The 21,523-nt window shown below is 39.4% G+C and overlaps 1 protein-coding gene across 2 annotated transcripts in view; it reads right to left on the reverse strand.

Moving 5' to 3' along the window:
• Positions 1-21,226, reverse strand: part of JADE3 (jade family PHD finger 3) — a 46,408-nt gene extending 25,182 nt beyond the window's left edge. The window contains exon 1 of one of the 2 annotated variants that reach the window (XM_034431398.3): positions 20,787-21,226. The gene's annotated coding sequence lies outside the window, so the exon portion shown is untranslated. Of the gene's footprint in view, positions 1-20,461; positions 20,481-20,786 lie in introns of those variants that run through there. The other variant, XM_060686654.2, reaches the window with a different exon arrangement.
• Positions 21,227-21,523: the final 297 nt, after the last annotated feature.

The following is a 21,523-nucleotide window of genomic DNA, read 5'->3' on the forward strand; positions in this document are numbered from 1 at the left end:
AACTCGTGACTCCTGTCAACAAGCAGGTGGCAGTCATGACCAGAACAGCTTTTTGCAACTTTGTGTTGTGCACCAGTTGCAACTCTTCCTGGATCAGGAATCCTTATACTAAAGCCCTGGTCATCTCATGCTTAGACTATTGCAATGCGCTTTAGATCGGGCTACCCTTGAAGAGTATCCAGAAGGTAAAGCTGGTGCAGAATGCAATGGTGCAGACAGTTCTTAGAGCCCCTAGAGTGGCCCATGTTACTCCATTGTCCTATGAACTATATTGGTTGTCAGTTTGCTTCCAAATCCAATTCAAGGAGTTAGTTATCACCTTTAAAACCCTTCATGGTATGGATCCAGGTTATCTGAGGAATTATCTCACCCCAATGGGATTGGCCTGTGCTAGCATAAGGAGCATACTGTAGACCCTGTTGGTCAACGAATTCCAGATGGTGAGGTCTAGGAAAAGAGGCTTTTCTGCTGTGGCTCCTGCCTTTTGGAATATTGTGCTTCCAGAGGTGACAGCCATATCCATCCATCTGGCCTTCCAAAAGAACCTGAAGACCTGGCTTTGCCAACTGACCTGGGACCACAATGGAAGCACAGTATTCTGGAGGTGGTTAACCGACTATGATAAAAACCACACCTCCCTGTCATATCATCTTGCTCCCTTCCTACCCATCTTTGTCAATTTTAAACTAAATTAATGCTGCTATTTATTGTTTTAATGGGTTTTAATGGTTTTTAATGACTGTAGGCAGCCTAGAGTCACCTCCAGGCAAGATGGGCATATAAAATGGATAGACGGATGTGTGGCTTTTTTTGAGTAATTAAATGATCATATAAAAATAGACCAGAGATTTTTTTAATCTGCAGATAATAACATGGATTTTTTTAGGCTCTACTGTTTAACAAATTGGAAGCAGCAAGTAGAATATTTCCCCCTAAAATAGAAATAGGAAATAAAATAACATTTCAGCTTTACATTAACTTCATAAATCTGTGAATAGGATAGAGATTTCAACCAGATGGAAGAATAGTAATGACAGAATAACTGTTCATCTAGATTCTAGAATATCTGAAGAAACATGAATATGACAAATTGGAATTCTTTATTTGTATTTACATCCCAAGCTTTGAATATCAGACTCCAAAATTCCAGCAGTTGAATCAATCTATCTATTATAACTCAGAAGCCTGAATAAATCTCCATTTGTAAAGCTTACTGTATTTATCTGCACAAGACAGATATCCCAACTATTCTGTCATAGTTCCATACCAGTTATATTGGGAATTTAAAATGCCTAACCAAAAATTAATTTTTATGGGGGCAACAACCGTATAACTCTTTGCAAATTAAAATCTTTAATAAAAACTGTGCCTGCCTGCATGTGAAGTGTTACATGTGCAACAAGGAAAAATGTTTAGTTCTGATCAGTTAGAACCAATATCCAACAAAACAGGTCTATGCTAATAAGTAGACTATCAAGTGCTGTGCAAAGATTTTAAATACAGATTCAGCAACCATCAACCAAAAGTAATTTTAGGCAAAACTAATACTATTAAGCAAGCTAATTACATTCTTTTGAAGTATTATAGCGAGCTCTCTGATCTTACATGAAACTTCCTGCCATTTCTCAACTAAAGAGACAGATGAATATGTTGACTACTTTAGAACGTGGAGATCACTTGATTAAATTACTGTTTAAAACTTTGATGGTCATAGCCAAAGCCTAAGGAAATCACACATTAAGAGCAGATCATATTATATATAGTCATATAAATATTCACAGTACTGTATTGAAAATACAGTAATTTGCAATTATTCTTTTTGTAAAAATGTAATAGATCAGTTGTTTTTACAGCAGATTATTTATATTCACTATGTGATTTAAAATGAATTACATTAATCCCACTTTCAATCATACCTTTCACTGATTCAACTTTTTAAAATTTCTCAGATTTTCCAATGTTTTATCTACTAACACTGAAGCAAAAAAATAAAGCCAAATTCTACTACCTCCTCCACCAGGAAAAAAAAAAAACCTATCCTAGTTTTATCATTACAGTTCAATAATTTTCTCTCATAACAAAAAATGAAGAAATTCTCATGCTTACTTGGAATCTTCTAATATAAGTACATGAGTAAATGAGAATACACCAATTTAATATAGTGGTTAAGATGTTGGCCTAGAAACCAGGAGACTCTGTTCTAGTTCTGCTTTAGGCACGAAAGCTGGCTAGGTGACTTTTGGCCAGTCATTCTCTCAGTCCAGCCCACTTCACAGGGTTGCTTTTATGGTAAGGTGACGAGACGTCCCGCTTTTGGCGGGACAGTCCCGCTTTTGAACAATTTGTCCCGTGTCTCGCGGCATTTTTAAAAAGTCCCAATTTTTAGAAAGAATGCAAGGCGCAGTGGTGGGTTGCTCCCAGCTGCCTCCTGAGTTCCAGCTGATGGCTAGAGGAAAAAAAACTGTTTAAACTCTTGCCACAGGGCTTCAAAGGGCCGCCCTACATCTGATCAGTGTTAAAAGAAAACAAATGAGTAGACAGATGCCTGCAAAAATAGAAAAAACAGCCCCTTAAAGCTTCAGCATAGGTTAATTAGCACAAGTTGATTAGATCGGCTTCCCCACTCTCAGCTGATTTGCTCTCAGCTGTTTTGCTCAGGGCTCTAGTTGCTAGCTGCAGAGTGCTGGAGATTTTTTCCCCCTAACTATGCTTTAAAAGCGAAACTGAAAGTAAAGAAGGGTCTTTGCTGCAACGTGGCAAAATGCGGCAGAGAGAGATTTCTTTTTCTTTTTCCTCACCAAAAAAGGTAGGTGCAAAACTGCAAACAATGGGAAATTTAGGGCAAAAAAGGAGAATTCAAGATTTTAAAACACAAAAGAAAAAAAGCTCTATTTAACTAGTGAATTGTAATAATTGAGATACTACTAATTGTATATTGTGTTGAAAGCAGGAATGGTTAAGTTGTGGTTGGAGGAATATATGGGGGAAATTATTTGGTTTATTATTATTGACAAATATAATTAATTGATTTGTAAGAAATTGGATTGCATGGAAATAATTGGAATATTCATGTTCATATTGATTAATGTACAAAAAAGATAGTTATATAACTAATTGATTTATATTAAAATGTTGAATTTGTATTAAACAACTGTATTACATAATTACATAATTAACCAATGTGAGGATGGATATAAAAATAGATGACAATGGGAAGGGGTATAATATAGAATAGAAGGGAAAAATTGAATTTGATTAAGATTAGAGATGAGGATGAAGGGTAATATTGGTTTTTTAAAAAAATAGATGAGGAATAAATATGGCAAAAAGGAAATATAGAAATTGTAAATTTAATTGAAATGACTATACACTGTTTAAATTTGTGAACCAGCCAAATATTCTGTTCAAAGAAAATACATTGTATGTTTGTTTGTATGTGTGTTTCTAATTATTGCTATTTATTCATATTTGTTCTCTTTTATTCTTTAAAGTTTAACAATTCATTCTTTATCTTAATATCTTTATATTTGTTTGGGGTTGGCTTTCTTCTCTTTCATCTTTTTTTTTGTACAGCAATCTTTCTCCTCAAACCTACCACCTCTCTCTTTTCTTTCCTTCTTACTTTCTCTTCCTCCCCTCTTCTTCTCCTCCCTACTTCCTCTTCCTTTCTCCTTCTCCTCCTCTCTTCCTCCCTCTCTTACCCTCACTCCTCTAATTTCCCTTCCCTTCCTTCATCCCTCTCTATTGCTTTATCCTTTTATGCATATGGACTACTCAGAGGGCTGAAAAAGTTATTTTTGACTGGTCTGGTCCTCACACTTTTGACCAGTCCTCGAACTTATGACTGTCCTCACCTTTTACGTTTTTTGCCCTATCTTATCACCATGGTGAAGAGAAGCAGTTGTGAAATGAGTGACATGGTTGTTAAGAATGCTGCACGGACATAAATGTAAGGATGGTCATAAGTGTGAGGACCAGTCAAAAGTGCGAGGACCTGTCAGAAATGACTTCTTTCTATACACATAGCCATGGCCACCCGGTCACATGACCAGCTAGCCACGCCCACCCAGTTACATGACCTCCAAGCCACGCCCACAAAATGGTGGGTGTCCCGCTTTACCAATGTTAAAATCTGGTCACCTTATTTTATGGGGAAAATAGGAGAAGGAAGGAGTATTATCTATGTTGGCTACCTTGAATTATTATAAAGTAATAAAGGGTGGATAAAAATCTAATAAATAAAATTAAATATCAATCACATTAAATTTAAATACTAATCAATTCAAATATCATTCTAAATCAGGAGTGTCAAATTGGCGGTCCATAGGCCAGATGCATCATGCACAGGCCATGCCACCCCACCTTTGCGAAGGAAAATAATATTGCGATACGTCACATGATGGCAACATGACGCCGCAAGTTTGACACCTGTATTCTAAATTGTAAATATCATTTTAAGAAGACTTTATTTCATAAACACTTCTCGTTTGAAAATGCAATAATCATATGAAAGCTGAAGCCTTGTGCTGAACAAAATTTGAATGGAAACCGAAAACAAATAAGCATCTCTTTGCTACTGCTCATCTAGAAGCTCAAAACAGCCTCTTAGCAATGATCTGCACATTGGTTTTCCATTATGTCTGAAAGCAGCTGCGCTCTTATTCATTAAATGCAATGTTTATAGTTAAAATAATAAAATTACCATTTCAGTACTGATAGTTAGAATCTTCCTATACATATATAATAAAACACAGTGATATTTCCACATGTTGACTGAATGAGCGTCAGGTTTCAAGACTAAACACGAACTCACAACATTTGATCCTAGGTGTAAAAGAAGGCCATTAGAGGAAAAAAAAATATCTATGGCAAAATCCATCTGAAGCAAAAAATACGTTATCAAGATTAAAACACCTTCTCTTGAATCTATCCAATGATAATATATCTTTATGTTATATTTCACATAAGTTATAATAAAAATCAACTCAAATCTTAGAATATTTTGAATAAATGAGGGAAGAAATAGCCATAGTCAAATAAATGATTAATGAGGATAATAATACAAAGATATATAATAGGTCAATGATATGAGAATTTAGGTAAACTGTAAATTGTAAGCTATGAATTTGGTGAATGATGCACAAAAGATTTGTAACCAACTGACACACTATTTGCAATTGAAGATGGTTTTATGTATGTTTTTAAAAAAAATTCAAAAAATAAAAAAAGATTAAAACACTTGATTTCTTTTTACATAGGTAATTGGTACAAAAATACCAAGCATCTGGACAGATTATGAAGACATAAGAATACATATATATATCACAGTAAACCCAAATCTAAATAGAGAAAGTAACTGTTACAACTTCCTCCAAGGAAATCTATGTTTCTGCCTTGAACTCTGGAGAAAAGGATAGATATGAAATTGATACATCAATATGTATCCTATTCCAAAAGTGAAAATTGTTCCATTAAAAATTGATAAGCCTTGGAAGTACCCTCTTGGTCTCACAATAGCTTAAATCAGTGATGGCTAACCTTTTTGCCATCGCGTGCCAGGAGAGGGGGTGGGTGGGGGAGGCTTGCGCATGCGTGTGCCCACACCCATAATTCTATGTGCCCTGCCCTGTGCGCGCAACACACCCACCCACCCACGCTCCTGGCACATGATGGCCCAGTAGGCCCGTTTTTCTTTCTTACCTGGCTCCAGATCCTCTCTATGTATCTGCAGAGGGCGAAAACAGCCTTTCCCACTCCCTCTGAGGCCCTCCGGAGGCCTGAAAGGGCCCATTTTCCAACTTCCAGTGGGAGAGGAAGTGACATTTTTTGCTGTCCCCAGCCTCTAGAGCCTCTCTAGGAGTCTCTGGAGGCTGGGGACAGCAAAAAATGTCACTTCCTGTCCCACTGGAAGTTGGGAAATGGGCCCTTTCAGGCCTCCAGAAGGCCTCCGAGGTAGTGGGAAAGGCTGTTTTCACCCTCTGCAGATACAGAGAGGATCTGAAGCCAGGTAAGAAAGAAAAATGGGTCTTCCCCACTCCCCTCAGGCCCTCCAGAGGCAGGAAACAGCCTGTTTCCCTACTTCTGGTGGGCCCAGAAGGCCCAAAAATCAGCTGGCCGGCACGCACATGCGCGCCAGAGCTGAGCTGCTATGCCCACTGCTATGGCTACGTGTACCACCTGTGGCACGCGTGCCATAGGTTCGCCATCACGGGCTTAAGTCATCTATCCTATTCATATTATGGATATCTGCTTTAACTAGCCTGAGTATGTAGCTGTAAACTTCAGCCATCAATACTGAGGACCTCAGGTACCAATGCTGAGAAGATGAGCATTTCTGAAGCTCATCAGAAGTAAGCACAGGATCTGTGGATGGTGGGGCCCTAAAGTTTCCAGTCCTGGAAGGCCCCAGCCACCATTCCTTTGCTCCACCTTCTGGGGCCCATTTCTCCCAGTGGAGAGAGAGACAAATATCACATTGATATTCTGCCTTGAACTCTGGAGAAAAGGATAGATATAAATTTGATACATCAATATGTATCCTATCCCAAAAGTGAAAATTGTTCCATTAAAAAATATGGAGACAACACCGAGGAGTTGGAGGACCTCAGCCTCTTTTTGGCCTCCCTCCAGGAACAAACCAGTTCCCAGCAGGCGGAGGGGGAGCTGCTGGCTGTACGACAAAGAGGAAGGCCTGTGAAAGAATACATACGAGAGTTCCGTCGTCTGGCAGGCAAGGTACGGGGTTGATAGTACACCCTTTCAGGGAGGGGTTAGACCGGACCCTATGGCAGGCTTGCCTATGCCAGGGGTTGCCTCCCCGCCTGACTGCTTGATACCAGGCTGCTACGGAATTAGGGGTGGAGTTCAGGGAGGACCAGTCAAAGGGGCCAGTCTAGGATCAGAAAGCCCCGTTTCGTCCTACTGGCTTCACTTCAAGAAGCTAACCCACGGCTATAAAGCCCCAACCGATAGTGGAACCAAGCCTGCCTGCGCCAGCTAGGCCACCCCTGATCTGCTTCAGATGCGGAAACCGGGCCATCGAGCAGCTGAATGCACGGAACCTGGGCAGAAAAAAGCAGAAGGAACCCGCAGTGTATGGCAGGGGATGGCCAGGAAAAGTATCAAGACCACGCCAGAAAAATTACGGAGGGCTCAACAGGCTGTACTCGTGACCCAAGCGATGTGATGCTAAACCCAACTGAAGGACCAAACAGCAGCAGCGAGGGGGAAGCGGAGACGGACCCAATGGTATGCCCATTAAGTCTTTCGTAATCCTGATCGTGGTAGAGGCCCAGAGGTGGAGAAACTGTACCGCTTTAGTGGATACAGGGTGCACCCACTGCTTGATAAGCGCGGGGGTCTCCAAGAGTTTGGGTGTGGAACTCAGATGGCTGTCTCATCCCATAAGGTTCAAACAGATGGACGGGTCGTTGCTAGGAGGTCAGCCAGCCACCCATGTTACGATTGAGGTGGTTTTGGAGATGGATGCCCATCGGGAGACCGTGATTTGTGGTTGTACCAAAAATAAGTCTTGGGCCGGACTTCTGGTGGCTCCGCAAAATGCCGACGGAGCTCCTTTTAGGAGCTCCAGCCCCGTGACTCCGTATAGCCGCTAGAACAGCGAAAATCAGCTGTCTAGAGGCTTAAAAACTCTCCCCCAGGGAAAAGGGGGAGAGAAGAGCAGAAGGGTCTGGGTAGAGCTCCCCTAGACCCCCAGGCTTTTTTTTTTTTAGCCTGGGGTTTGCAGAGTGAGAGTTCCCTGAAAGCCCTTTAAGAGCTCCGGAACCGGGATGAGTCTGCTTAAAAATAAGCAGACTGAAGCGTCGCGATCACACCAGCAAAGTAACTAGAAAGATTATAAAGAATTTGGACTATGGATTTTGGATGCTGGCAGAGTTAATCCAGAAGACTAAAAATGCAAGTATTGTATGTTAACTCCGTTTAAAAAGGGAAAGATGGCGCCTTAGGGCGTGAAAACGAAATTTATAAGTGAAGTGAAAGTCCTTGTTAACATCAGTAATATTGGTAAAGCTATCAGGTTATTCAAGAAAAAGATTTAAAGTGGAAGTGGAATGGAAAAGACTGTGGTATTGATTTTAACTAACTTACATCCTTAATTTGCGTGGAAAATAATTGGATTTAATGACCTGACAGCCGAATTAATACAAACATAAAGAGACAATTGAAAAATGGCTGAAATTAAAGATGGATTATATGAGTCAGCAAATTTACAAGTGGTAACTGCGAAGGACTTAAAAGATTTTTTAAAATCTTTTACTGTTAAGACAGATAATTAAAAAAAACTATTCAAGATTTTAAATTGGGGAATAATAATGATTTGCTGGCTGGAAAAGAGGAAGAAATTAATCAGGCTAATGTGCCTTTGGAGGATAAAAGAGACATTGCTGGGGCTAAAATGGAGATTATTATATCGAACAGAGGTTCTGGAAGAGGCTTCCATTCAATTAATTGAGAAACAGCAAGAAGACTCTTTACTGAAGGTTGATAAATATTTTGACAAGTTTTGGCTCTATAGACAGAATCAATATATAAGGAACGAACTGATGGTCTACAAATGCAGGAAGAGTCGAAATGGGGGCTTCAAATTAAAGGAAACAACCCCAAGAAGAGAACGCATGCCAAAGACACATCAACTACAATCTCAAACCCAAAAATTTTTGAAAATAAAAGCAGAGGGAGGAGCAAAGCTGAAGAAGAAAGTATGATTGAAGAAAGACTGGAAAAAATATAGAAAGAAAGAATGACTGGTTATATTTTGGAGATTGTCTCATGATGTTAAAAGATTTAATTAAAGTTGGATAACTTCTGAATTTTATGGTAGTTTTAAAGTATTGAAGTTTAAAGGTGGATAACTTAAAATTTAATGGATAACTTTTTGAAAGTTTTGAAACTTATATTTTGGAGAATGTTCTGCTAATGTACTAAGAGATTTTAAAATGTTTAAAATAAGATTATGGGTTTTTTTTGTTTTTTTTTACAAATGTGAAATGTGATAAGAGAACTTATAAAAGGAAGGTTGAAGTATAATTTTTAAAAGGGGAGTTAACAAGTGTGAGAGAGTTTTGAATTCTGTAATAGTTAGCATATTTTAGTCAAATGCTATATCCTGTTTTTGCTCTGGGAAGTCGGGGGGGGAATTGGGGAGGGGGGGTTGGGTGGGGATAAAATGATGTATGATAATTGATTGTGTAGTGTTTGGTTGTTTGAATATAAAAAATAAAAAAAACTTTTGTCTTAAAAAAAAATAAGTCTTGGGCCTAGCCTCGCTGGACCAGTGGGGCCTGCCCATTTGGTGATGGGGGGGGGTTGTTGTAGACACCCTAGGATAGGTCTGGGGCCTATTCCACCAAGGCATGAAGAACAGCCTTGAGCCCCGACCGCAGACCAGGGTGCACTGGAGGCCATAGCCCAATCACAGGAGAACACAGAGTTGGGCTATCCCGGGCTATATGCAGATCTGAAGGAGGTATTCAGTGATAAAGAATGTGACTCCTTGCCTCCCCACTGCCCCACTGATAGAGATAGAGATACTCCCCGGGCTGTATTACCAAAGCCCAAGATGTATTCCATGACCCCACCAGAGCTGAAGGAGGGCGTACATCGAAAAGAATCTGAAACGGGGGTTTATTCAGCCCACAAGATCCCAGCTGGCCACGCTTGTCCTATTCAGAGAGAAGATGGAGGCTTGCTATTATGTGTAGATTTCAAGGGAATTAATGCAGTATGCATGGAACACCTGTACCCCCTTCCGTTAATGAAAGATATGTTGACCTGATTGGCAGAGGGACAGGTGTTTATCAAATTGGATCTCAGAGAGGCATATTACAGGGTACGCATAAAAGCAGGGGACGATGGAAAACCACCTTTAATTGCCCCCTTGGTAGCTAACAGTTCAGAGTAATGCCCTTTGGCTTACAAGGTGCTCTGTGGTGTTCATGCAGCTTATCAATGAGGTTCTGCATGAACACCTGTACAACGAGGTACTAGTATATCTCAATGATATACTTATCTACATAAAGATCTTGGAGGAGCACATCCCTCTGGTACACCAGGTCTTAAAGAAACTGTTAGCCGCTCACTTGTATGTGAAACTATCCAAGTGTGAGTTTCACTGGACTCAATTGTATTATCTAGGCTTCCTTATCTCACCAGATGGGGTGGAGATGGACCCCACTTTCAAAGCGGTGATAGATTGGCAAGAACCCAAAACTCAAAAGCAGTTTCAAAGCTTTCTGGGTTTCTCCAACTTCTACCGCCAGTTTATCCCATTGTTTGCCCAAGTGGCCCTACCATTCACTGACCTCCTAAAGACAAAACACCTCCTTAGGAAACCCCATCCAGGTTATCTGATACAGTGGACTCTCGAGTGCCAGGAAGTGTTTGAGTGCCTAAAAGCACTGTTCGCGAAAGAACCAGTGCTCCAACACCCAGATCCGGCTAAGCCTTTCGTGGTGCAGGTTGACGCGAGTGATGTGGTGGTGGCTGCAGTCCTCCTACAAAGGAATGCAGAGGGGAGATTGCAGCCATGTGCATATACGTTACCAAATTTAATGGATACTGAGCATAACTGGCCAATCTGGGAGAAGGAGGCCTTTGCGGTTCTTTGGGCATTGGTAACATGGCAGAACTTCTTGGGGGGTGCCTTTTGAAGTGTGGACAGACCACAAGAACCTGGAGACCCTCCAAACCCCCCGACAGCTGTCGCCAAAACAGGTGAGATGGGCACTTTATTTCAAGAGGTTTAATTTCACCTTAAAATACATACCAGTGGGAAAGAGCTTCTTGTATTTCAGAATCAGAGACAAACTAAATATAAAAATAGCAGTAGTTCTAACAGTGATTGAAAAAAAGTGCCATTTTTGCAACAAAATTCAGCAACTGCTTTCACTTCCAAAAGAACACAATAAAAACATGAAGTGAACAGTTTCAATGATTGCCATAAAGAAAGTCCCAGTTTCCTTTTTGATCATTTTCCATATCACTTTTCTACCAAAAAGAGTTCTTGTAGAACAACAATTTAGAATGTTCTGTTAAGTTGCTTTAAAACTCAAAAATTTCTAATCATGCAATTGAATTATTTCAGTCAATAGCAGATTTGTATCCAATGCCAGTATGTAATTTGGTGCTATCTGAACAAATTTGGAACACTAATTTCTTCCCTTTTCCACTGCAAATCATTCTCTACTTTTTTAAATTTCTGGTAAACCAGAGCTTACATCTGCAATTAAACTTGAAGATTACAAAAAAAAAAAAAAGAAAAAAAAATACTGCAATACACAAAGAAAGGAGAAATTCAAGAACTCAAGTTTTTCTATGTTCAAATTATGAGGCTGCCTGCTTCCCTAACCATGAAGAAAGATTAAAAAATCATAACACATAAAAATCAAATGAAGTCCCATATAACAACAGGGCTAAGTCACATACCACAAATTAACAGTTGATGCAACTTCTTGACCGTGTGCCAAAAAGAACCAGGTCCAAATCTTTCTAAAGGCTAGCACTACTGGTGCCATCCATATTTTGGGGGGCATGATGTTCCATAGGGCAAAGACTGTAGTAAAATAATTGAGAAGGCGTGCTATCCGAGTGATGTAAAATGTTTGATAGATGAGTCTTGGAGCGTGTCCAATCTTGTTGAGTAGGCAGATAACTTGAGGTAGCCATTTCTTGGCCCTGTGCCATATATGGTTTTAGGGTGATCACCAGCACTTTGAATTGCACCCACAAGATCACTGGTAACTACTATGGCTTGTGCATTAGTGGGGTTATTCATGGGGTTCCGTAACTACTCACACTAATGTGCTCTGGATCAGTTATAGCTTCTGATCTTCAAGGGCAGCCCCATGTGAAGCACACTGCAGCAATCCATATGAGAAGCAATCAAGCGATGATTAACTATGAAGAGTGCTTCCTGATCTAGAGAAGCAACCAAGCGATGAGTAACTATGAATAGTGTTTCCTGATCTAGGTATGGGCATAACTGGCACACAAAATAAATTTGTATAAAAACCATTCTAGCCATCCTACTATTATCTCTTTGCGAGTTTAAGAGGATTTCCAAATTGCATACCAGTTATGCTATGAAAAAAATATGATCCCATCCAGTACTAACCTGAAAGATTTCCAGCACCAGTTCCCAACTATCAATAATCTTCAGTCTTGCTAGGATTGAATTGGAAGTGTATTTCTACAGTCTATAATAGACACTGAGACAGAATCTTGATGGCATCACTTGGGCAGAATTTGATATAAATAACTGAGTGTCATCAGCATACTACTGAAAATATCCAACCCTAGGCCACCAGATAATTTTGCCCAGTAGCTTCCTTAGTTATAAGATATATAGATTTATGAAACAAAAATTAACTCTTTCATTTTTCAAGTTCTCTTCTACAGGCTGTCGTTCACTTATAAGACTTTGTTTAAAGTGACATGACCATTTTTCACTCTCATGATCATTGCAGCATCCCCATGGTCACATGATTTACATTTGGATGCTTGACAACTGATGCATATTTATAACCATTGCAGTGTCCCGGGGTCACGTGATCACCTTTTACAACCTTCTGACAAGCAAAGACAATTGGAAAGCCAGATTCACTTAACAACCATATTACTAACTTAACAACTTCAGTGATTCACTTGAGAAACGTGGCAAGAAAAGTCATAAAATGGGCAAAACTCACTTTAACAAATTTCTCTCTTAACATAAACTTCAGGCTCAATAGAGGTCGTATGTTTTGTAGAACAAAATGTCCAAAAAAAGAACTACAGACATACATACCAAAAAATCAACAATAACAAGACAATTAAAACATTTAAGATATATAATTCCAAAATCCATCTTGTTAAAAGAAATAAAGTGGCATATTTTTACAAATTCTACTTTCAGTTTATCCCGAGGTGAAATCCAGTAGGTTCTGGAGAACCGGTAGTGGAAATTTTGAGTAGTTCAGAGAACCAGCAAATACTACCTCTGGCTGGCCCCAGAGTGGGGTGGGAATGGAGATTTTGCAATATCCTTCCCCCAGGAGTGGAGAGGGAATGGGGATTTTGCAGTATCCTTCCCCTGGAGTGTGGTGGGAATGGAGATTTTGCAGTATCCTTCCCCTGCCATGCTCACCAAGCCAAGCCATGCCCAAGCCATCCCCACAGGACCAGTAGTAAAAAAAATTGGATTTCACCACTGGTTTATCCGAATAGGGATGTAATAAATTATAGTTATAACATTGGTTTATTTTAAGATCTGAAATTCTATGTTGCTTTTTGCAGAAATAAATTGCAGAGATTTCTACACAATTAAATTGGGCCAATTTTATTTCTAAGTCACATTTAGAAAGTAAATAAAAGAAACAGAAACAGATAATAGCCAAAAACATTTAAATGAAAGAAATTCATTTACTTTTAAAATACATTGTTTGGTAAAGTACAAGGCAGTATGAGAATCACAAAACAGTACAGCAATATATTTCACAAAAAAGCTTAAACTACTGCATAATTTAACTATCCCATTGAAGTTTCCAATTTCTAAAGAAGAAATTGCTTTTCATAAAAAACTTCATAGCACCCACAATTATGCTTTTAAAGAACAAAATTGAAACATAGTATTATATTTTAAATATTTTATTAAATTATTACATAGCTGTTTCATTAAATAATTATTGAATGTGAGATAATACATATATTACTCTATCTTAATAAGTTGTGATTTCGATGAGACAACAGATTTTATTATTGCTGTTGTTTTGTGCAAATCTAATTTCCATTTTGCTCTGACACCTTGCTATATTTTAGACCTGAAGTGACCAACGCCAAGAATTTACCAAATAAATTTAAATTTGTAAAATATCCCCAACACCATTTGCATTCAGAACACAATTGCAGCTAACAGAAATCAAATTAGTACATTTACATTTTATTTAGATAGCCATACATTGTTTCAACTCTGTTGTTTAAATACTTGACAATATTTACATTTGTCTTTGGAAGAACTCGCTTTTCATTACCCCTTCTATTCAGTTACATGCTAGAAAGAAGGACTTCTCTGTTCATATCCTTCCGGACCAAAGCAAGTTAACACTGTTCTTTTTTTACTCCTATGCTGCCTTTGAGCAGACATCCTTTCAATGAATAGGTACGCTGTATCTAGCTGGTGGGAAAGCTGTGGGGAATAGCTAAAGAAGCAAAATGATTATTCCTGATCCTTGTCTGTTTTTACTGCAGTCTGCAAGGTCAGTAACAGTTTCCATTAATTCCTTTTCTACCAATAATTATATAAAGTATTATATAATCACAGACATGCTTGCTTGAAGAGTTTATGAGAAAATTTTATTCAGTTCAGAAACATTTCTGAGCATGTTATGCAGGCAAATAGAGAATTCCCACAATGAAGGCTTGAGAAAATAATTTTAAAATATAGAGCATATTAGACCTACAACAAAAGGGAAAAATTGGGATATAGATTTTGAAAACAGACACCTTAAAAAGTGCATTGCACCCATTATACCCGTGATGGCGAACTTATGGCACGCAGAGCCCTCTGCGGGCATGCCAGCCATTGCCCCAGCCCAGCTCCAGCAAGCATGCACACGCGCCTTCTGCTAGCCAGCTGGTCTGCATGGTGCATGCAGGAAATGCACACGTGCATGCACATGGGGGCAGGGCACATGCGCAGGGGGTGCAGGCGGCTTTCCAGGCTCAAAATGGGGTGCGGGGGGGCCTTATGCACCACCCGTGCCCCCATTTTGTGTTCCAGGTTGGTGCAGGCGGCTTTCCAGGCCCAAAACAGAGCGTGGGGTGCACGCGCAGGGGGGAGCACGCATTGCATTTATGGGATAAATATAGAGTTCAGATAGAATGTTTAAAATAATCATCTAGTTTTTGCTTTATGAAAATGTAATTAAGATTGTTTATTTACAATATGAACTTTAAAGTAGAATTTTTAAAGGAACGTAAAAAAAAACCCTGCCTATTTTGGAAATACTTCAAATGCATCCACTATTCTCTTATTGTCTTATCTATTTTCTGCCATAGAGATGCTTTGTGAAAACTAAGTAAAAATCAGCTAACTACATTCCTTTATCTTTAATGGCATTTTGTTCTCTGAAAGTTTACAAAGAAATGCAATAACCATTATTCCATATCTCTTTGAAAAGTATAACCATCTCCAAGCTTGCCCTTTTAATTCTTTTTTATGTGCTCTAACAATATATTTATTAAAAATATTTATACCTCCCACAAATATTTATTCTAATTTCTTAATTAATCAATTCATTTATATTCTACTTCTATATTTAATAAGATCTTCATAGATTTTAAAAAGGGAAATGAAAAGCAATGTTTGGAAAATGAAGAGGACACACCAAAAGCTTTTCACTTTTTTACATAAAGGTTTCTTGTCATCATAAATAAGACCACTAAATCTCTTTTTAAAAAGGAAAACCACCTGCTATAAAAGTATACTGCCTTATAAAAGGTAGGAATTTTCTCCTTAACTAGTCTAGATTTTTTTCTTTTTTCTGCAGGGTATAATACTTCAACTTTCAGGGCATACATTTCAACTATGTTTTAGTTCAGCATTTCCCAAATTAGTTTTTGGAGCTTTAGTGTTTCCCAGGAATGTAAGAGGTTTTCTATAGGGGAACCCAAATAATTGATTGCCTGGTTTCCTAGCAACTGGAAATTCTGAGTGGATGACTGACCAAATGAGATGGGGTATCATATGATTTTAACCTCCAAAGTGTTGTTCTTGCTTTAACAGGCTGAAATTTTCCAAATGGTAGCTATTTTTATTTATTTTTGATTATTATTATTTTGTCTCAAAAAGGAGATACAGAAATCAATTTGATGCTCTGTGAAATATGAAGATTCAAATTGTTAACATTACTGTGAATATTAAGCAGATTTGTTATCAACAAAACTGAAACATTATTTCCATTAGAGAACTTTGCTGAAGGAATAAGTAGTCAACATAGAGCAATTTTTGTCTATAAAATAAAATGGTTTTTGCATCGTGAAATGTATATTTTTACTGACTCAGAATATCAACTTTTTAAAAATTATTACTATTTTTTTAAAAAAGATTTGTGCTACAGTATGACTATGGGTACAGTCTTGTCCCTCATTCAGACTATCAATTCACACCCCCTACAAGGAAGTTCGGGCTCTAATGTCAGATGTTCTATATGTATTCTGAAGCAGAGATTATGCTGGTGAATTAGAAAGAGATATACTCCACTTCTTTCTTCTGCTAAAGCCGAGGAGTTTTGGGTTTTTTTTTTTTTTTTTAAATAAGGAGCAAACTTGGGAGCAACTCCACTGAAGCGTGGACCAAGACAGGGAAGAGATGAAACTTCACGACACCCAGTAGTTTCTGATAAATAGCGAGAACTTTCCAAGTAGTGGTGAGGTCCAAATGAACAAAGCAGAGCCACTGTTTTAGAATATTTATATTTTACAGAAATAGATAACATTAATCTCCAAAAAATTATACTGAGCTTTAATTAATGTTTTTTCCGTGGTACTTCAGTCTCATTGTCTCAGCTTCTTATTTGTCATTTCTCTGTATCAGTTACAGAATTGTTTTGATTCTCACTTCACGGGCATTCATAATTTTTTTTAATCACATTTTTCCTTTGGAGTTGCCTTATGATTTGTAATATACTGAGAACTTTTTTTTTATTTTTAGCAGACCAGTACCTTCTTGTGAACTACTTAGAACACCGCATTAACTTTTGAATATTTCTTTTTAATCAGTATTTTGTGATCTAGGCAGCTCTGAAATACCTTTACCCAACACTTATTTGCATTTTAATATTTAAAGCTTAAATTAATATTTACATTTTTTCCTTTTTTAAAATAAGGATTGTTTTTCTTCTTTTGTGAAAAGGCTTATGGCTCTAGAAACAATTCCTCTAAATTCAATGGCCAGGACCAATTTACAGTCAGGTCCATAAATGTTGGGACATCGACACAATTCTAACATCTTTGGCTCTATACACCACCACAATGGAGTTGGAATGAAACAAACACAATGTGTGTTAACTGCAGACTGTCAGCTTTAATTTGAGGGTTTGTACATCCAACTCAGGTGAACGGTGTAGGACTTACAGCAGTTTGTATATGTGCCTCTCCCATGAATATACATAGGGCTTTACAGGAAATATCCAGCATTTTGAATTGCTTCTAGAAACCTACTGGGAGCCAATGCAGCTCACATAACAGCAGTATCATATGAGTATACCACAGTATGCCCAAAACTGCATGTATTGCTACATTTTTTAATTTATTTCTACTTTTAATAGTTACTAAGGTAGCACAGGATATGAAAATTCTGTCTTTCAGGTACACTGGAAGCAGAGGCTCAATGCCCCTGGAACAGGAGTCAAAGTGGCAGCCCATGAGCCGGATGCGTCACGCCCACCCTGGCTCTGCAAAGGCAAACATCACGATACATCATGTGATGTGATCGAGTTTGACACCCATGCCCTGGAAGATAGCTGAGGGCAAAGAGGACTATCAAACCACTACCCAAAGCAGAAGGCAGGATCAGGACATGGAAACAAGATGATTTCTGGAAGGCCTTCAACTTTCCATTCTACAATCTCAGCTATTAATTACATACAGTCTAATAATATTTTTCAATATCACTTCATTTTTCTGAGTTACTATTTATTCAAAACTCCTGAATATTCTATTCAATTAAGTCTACTAATTTGCTTTAATTAATGTAACTTATTTTTATAGAACAAAAGCAAAATTTATACTCAGGTTTAGAGCAAAATTTCCTCCCTAAGGAAAATATTTTCACCTTATATACAGTAAATGCAGTTTTCTTGAATCTAATCTTCTTCAACTATATATAATATAATATAGTTATTTATATATAACTATATAAATTTAATAAATAAATAAATAAATAATACATAACTGCCTTATCTCCAATAAATATCTCCAATAAAGTTATATAGATATATAAAGTTATATATATATATAGACAATTCGTATAGAATGATAGGTAGTTCCAATATGACAGTGAGTTTTAAATCTTCCGATTCTATTTTTAAAAAATAACTGCACCAGTGATTCTCAACCTGTGGGCCGCAGACTCCTGGATGCTGCAATGTCATCACAGGAGGTCCGCGAAGGCTTGAAGAGATCTTATGATTTAAATCTTGAGTTAAGTCTTGGGGGTCCAGGCCATGGTCTGTGGTGACAAAAGATATTTAAAGGGGGTCTGGTGAAAAAAAGGTTGAGAACCACTGTTCTACAGTGTTGAAAATTAATATCAAAAGGAATATCTTCAATATTCTGTAATATTTTAGGAAATCTCTAGTCACAAAATACTTCAAATCCCCAATTAGAGTTTTCATTATTTTTTTAGATATTTAATATGCTGTCTTTTCACACAGCATTAGTAAATTTTAATCTTTAAGCATGCATCTCAGTTAATGTATAAAAGCTTCATTCTTCAACAATATACATTTACAACTCTCATACTTTATTAAACCTGAGCAAACCATTCCTGATGGCTTAAAAGATCAAATAAAAATCAAACCTTCCACAATTATAATTAAGTAGTAAGAATGGTTTTATCAGACAGGTAATATTTTTATTCTAAATATCCTTCTTCACTGAAATTAAAAAAGGAATTTAGCTATTCCAGTTCTTGACCCAATTAGATTGGTTTTAGTGGCAATCTTACATTATTATTAGCTTTGTTTGCTGCCCATCTTGCTTCAAAGCAACTCAAATTTAAGAGATCCAATCTTACTCTATTCCATTTAGGAGCTTTATGCTAAAGGAGATCTACTGATAGCAACTTCTAAAAATGGAACTGGGCTCATGGATAAGCAGAACCAACTCGGTAAATATTTCAACTGTTGTATGATACAGTAAGTTACATTAAGATAGTAGACAACACCAAGTAAAAGTTATTCTAGTTCTGCGGTAACTGATATAATCTTTTACAAATGGACTTTCTACATACACACTAAAAAAAACTTAGTAGCTGACCAAATATTTGCAACCCAGATATGGTAACCCCAGCTGCATCTGCTTAAATTATATTTTAGATATGATACATTCACTTACCAAAGCACAGTAATTTATTTTCTGATCATAGCACACTGTGGCTTTGAATATATACGTGGTTGGGAGTAGCAATTCAAGAATTCTTATCTCATAAGACTATCTCTCTAATAATGTCTTCTTTTGCTTGTACACAGAAGGCATAGCAATCAGATCCTATTTGGCACAAGCCAACAGGTCCCAGCAAAAATACTAGAAATAAATCCAGTCTCTCACTAGCTAGCAAAACTAGGAATGAAAGATAAAGCTTAACTCAACTGGACATTTAATACAGAAATAGGAATTATTGCAAAAGTGCCAGACGCATGTGAAATGTGTCTCAGAGGCAGGTCTAAAGTGGGAAAGATGGAAGGAAAAGAAACAAGAAGAGCAAGCAGCAAGGTGGAGCGATTCAGTTACAGCAGCAATGAGTGCAAGGCTGGAAGGGCTGAAGAACCGGGGTAGGGATAGATCACCATGGATAAAATCTATTTATGTGGTTGTTAAGTCTCGACAACAACTGGAGGACAGGAGAACAACTTGACGGCACATAATCTTCCTCCTCAATTGAAAAAAGGCCAAGGGAAGCTCAAAGGATAGTATAACTCAAAACATGCTGGCTTGTTTTACGTCAAGGCAAGAGTTACTGATGGTGATAAAATTAAGAGTTACTGATGGTAATAAAATTACCGGTATATCCATCGAGTCACCAAAAAGTTGGAAGCGGCTGAACAACTGTATAGAATAACAGCGGATTTCAACTCTCTGGATTCAAGCTACTAACGGGACGGAAACTGTCTCTGGGCCGTAGCGGATTCAGAAAAGCTGAAAATCACGGTTACAAATCCCCAACATGCAACCGTGAAGTGGGCGCTACAAAGTCATTCATAGGAGCTACGGCAGAACCACAACGGAACGAATCGATGGAACTCATTTCTTGCGCGCGTTCATCTGGCAACCTAGATGAACGGCAACAATTTAGTAAACCACGGCAGACGTGTAACTCGGCCAAACGCAGCGTTACGGTAGACCCGATGGCAGAAAATAAAACATGGCAATAATTAAAAAAATAAATAAAATAAAAGCAAATCAGAAACTAAAGGGAAGGGGGTTCTACATCGCTTGTGGGCATATCGATTCTGAATGCCCACATAAATGGAAGGCCTGAGTCGCTGCGCTAAAGCCGCCCCCGCCCCCAGCCGAGGAGGGGGCGATGAAGCGAGAGGAGAAAACTTATCCCTCGCCCCCCACCTCACCCTCCGGGCCGGGAACAGCCAACGACCACCCGGCCGACCACGTGTCCCCTCCCAAACACGGGCAGCGGTCCCTGAGGCGGCGCTTAGCACGGCGGCTCCTCCCCTTCCCCGCTCACCTCATGGAGGCTCGGCCCCTTCCCGCCCCGCCAGCGTGACTCCAGCGGCCAGGCCTTGGCGCCAAGCGCCGCCCGTGCGTGGGTGGGTGGGTGGGGGCGCGCGGCGCGACTCGGTGCAGCGGCGGGATCGGCAAATGTGGGTAAAGCGCCACCCCGAGCTCGGCCTGGAGCCGACTCGGCCCTTCAATCGCGCCGGCCAGGGCCGGGAGCTGCCTTTCGTTCCATCTCTTCGGGCGCCCGGCGGTGTTTCCGGCGCACTCGCGACAGCCTCGGCCCTACCCGCAACCTCGCCGCCGCCGGGGGCCCCCTGTCTTCCGCAGCTCACCTTGTGGCTCTGAGGCAGGCGGCGACCACGGATTTTCGCTCCGCCAGGCCTGGAGTCTCGCTCGGGCTGCTGCTATCTGGCGTCGCTCATCGGTGTCCTCTTTTCAGTCGTCGCGGCGCTGCCCCGGGGCCTGCCTGTCCTGACTACGGCCCGGCAACATGCCGCCTGCTTCCCCCCTCTTTCCTCTGGCGCTGTGGGGGAAGCGGGCCCTTGTCCTTGTAGTCTCCCTCTTGGCAGGCCAGGCGGCGGTACAAGAGCCCTATTGTATTATTGACACTACTGCTGCCGCCACCACCACCGCCGCCTCTCAGGCTCCGCCTCTTCCCCTTCCCTTCTCTCCCACCCTGCCGGCAGTGGCGGCGGATCGGCTCTTCTCTCGCGGTCGAGTCCGGTCGGGCTGCCTGGCACCTGCATAGCAAAACGCTCCGCCGCCCCCGGGTTTCTTAGCATCCCCCAGCAGCGCAAAGAAAACTTTCAGAGGCCCATTACCTGCTGTTGCTTTCCAAAGCTTGGGTAATTTTTGTTCTTAAATTCCATTTTTTTCCAACCTCAAATTGTTGGGAAAATCGGTATATGCCCACTGTCCTCACTACACTCTTGGTTTTTTTTTTTTATCACGTTCTACCCACCGCGTAAGTTGAAAATAAAATGCTTTCTTCCACCAGAGAAATTTTATCATACCTATGTACACGTTACAATTAATATAATGCAAAACAAAACTACTTAATATATACATG

The sequence above is a fragment of the Pantherophis guttatus genome, chromosome 5 (assembly GCF_059756535.1).
Source record: "Pantherophis guttatus breed Tessera chromosome 5, ASM5975653v1, whole genome shotgun sequence".
In the NCBI taxonomy this organism is placed as follows: Eukaryota; Metazoa; Chordata; class Lepidosauria; order Squamata; family Colubridae; genus Pantherophis; species Pantherophis guttatus.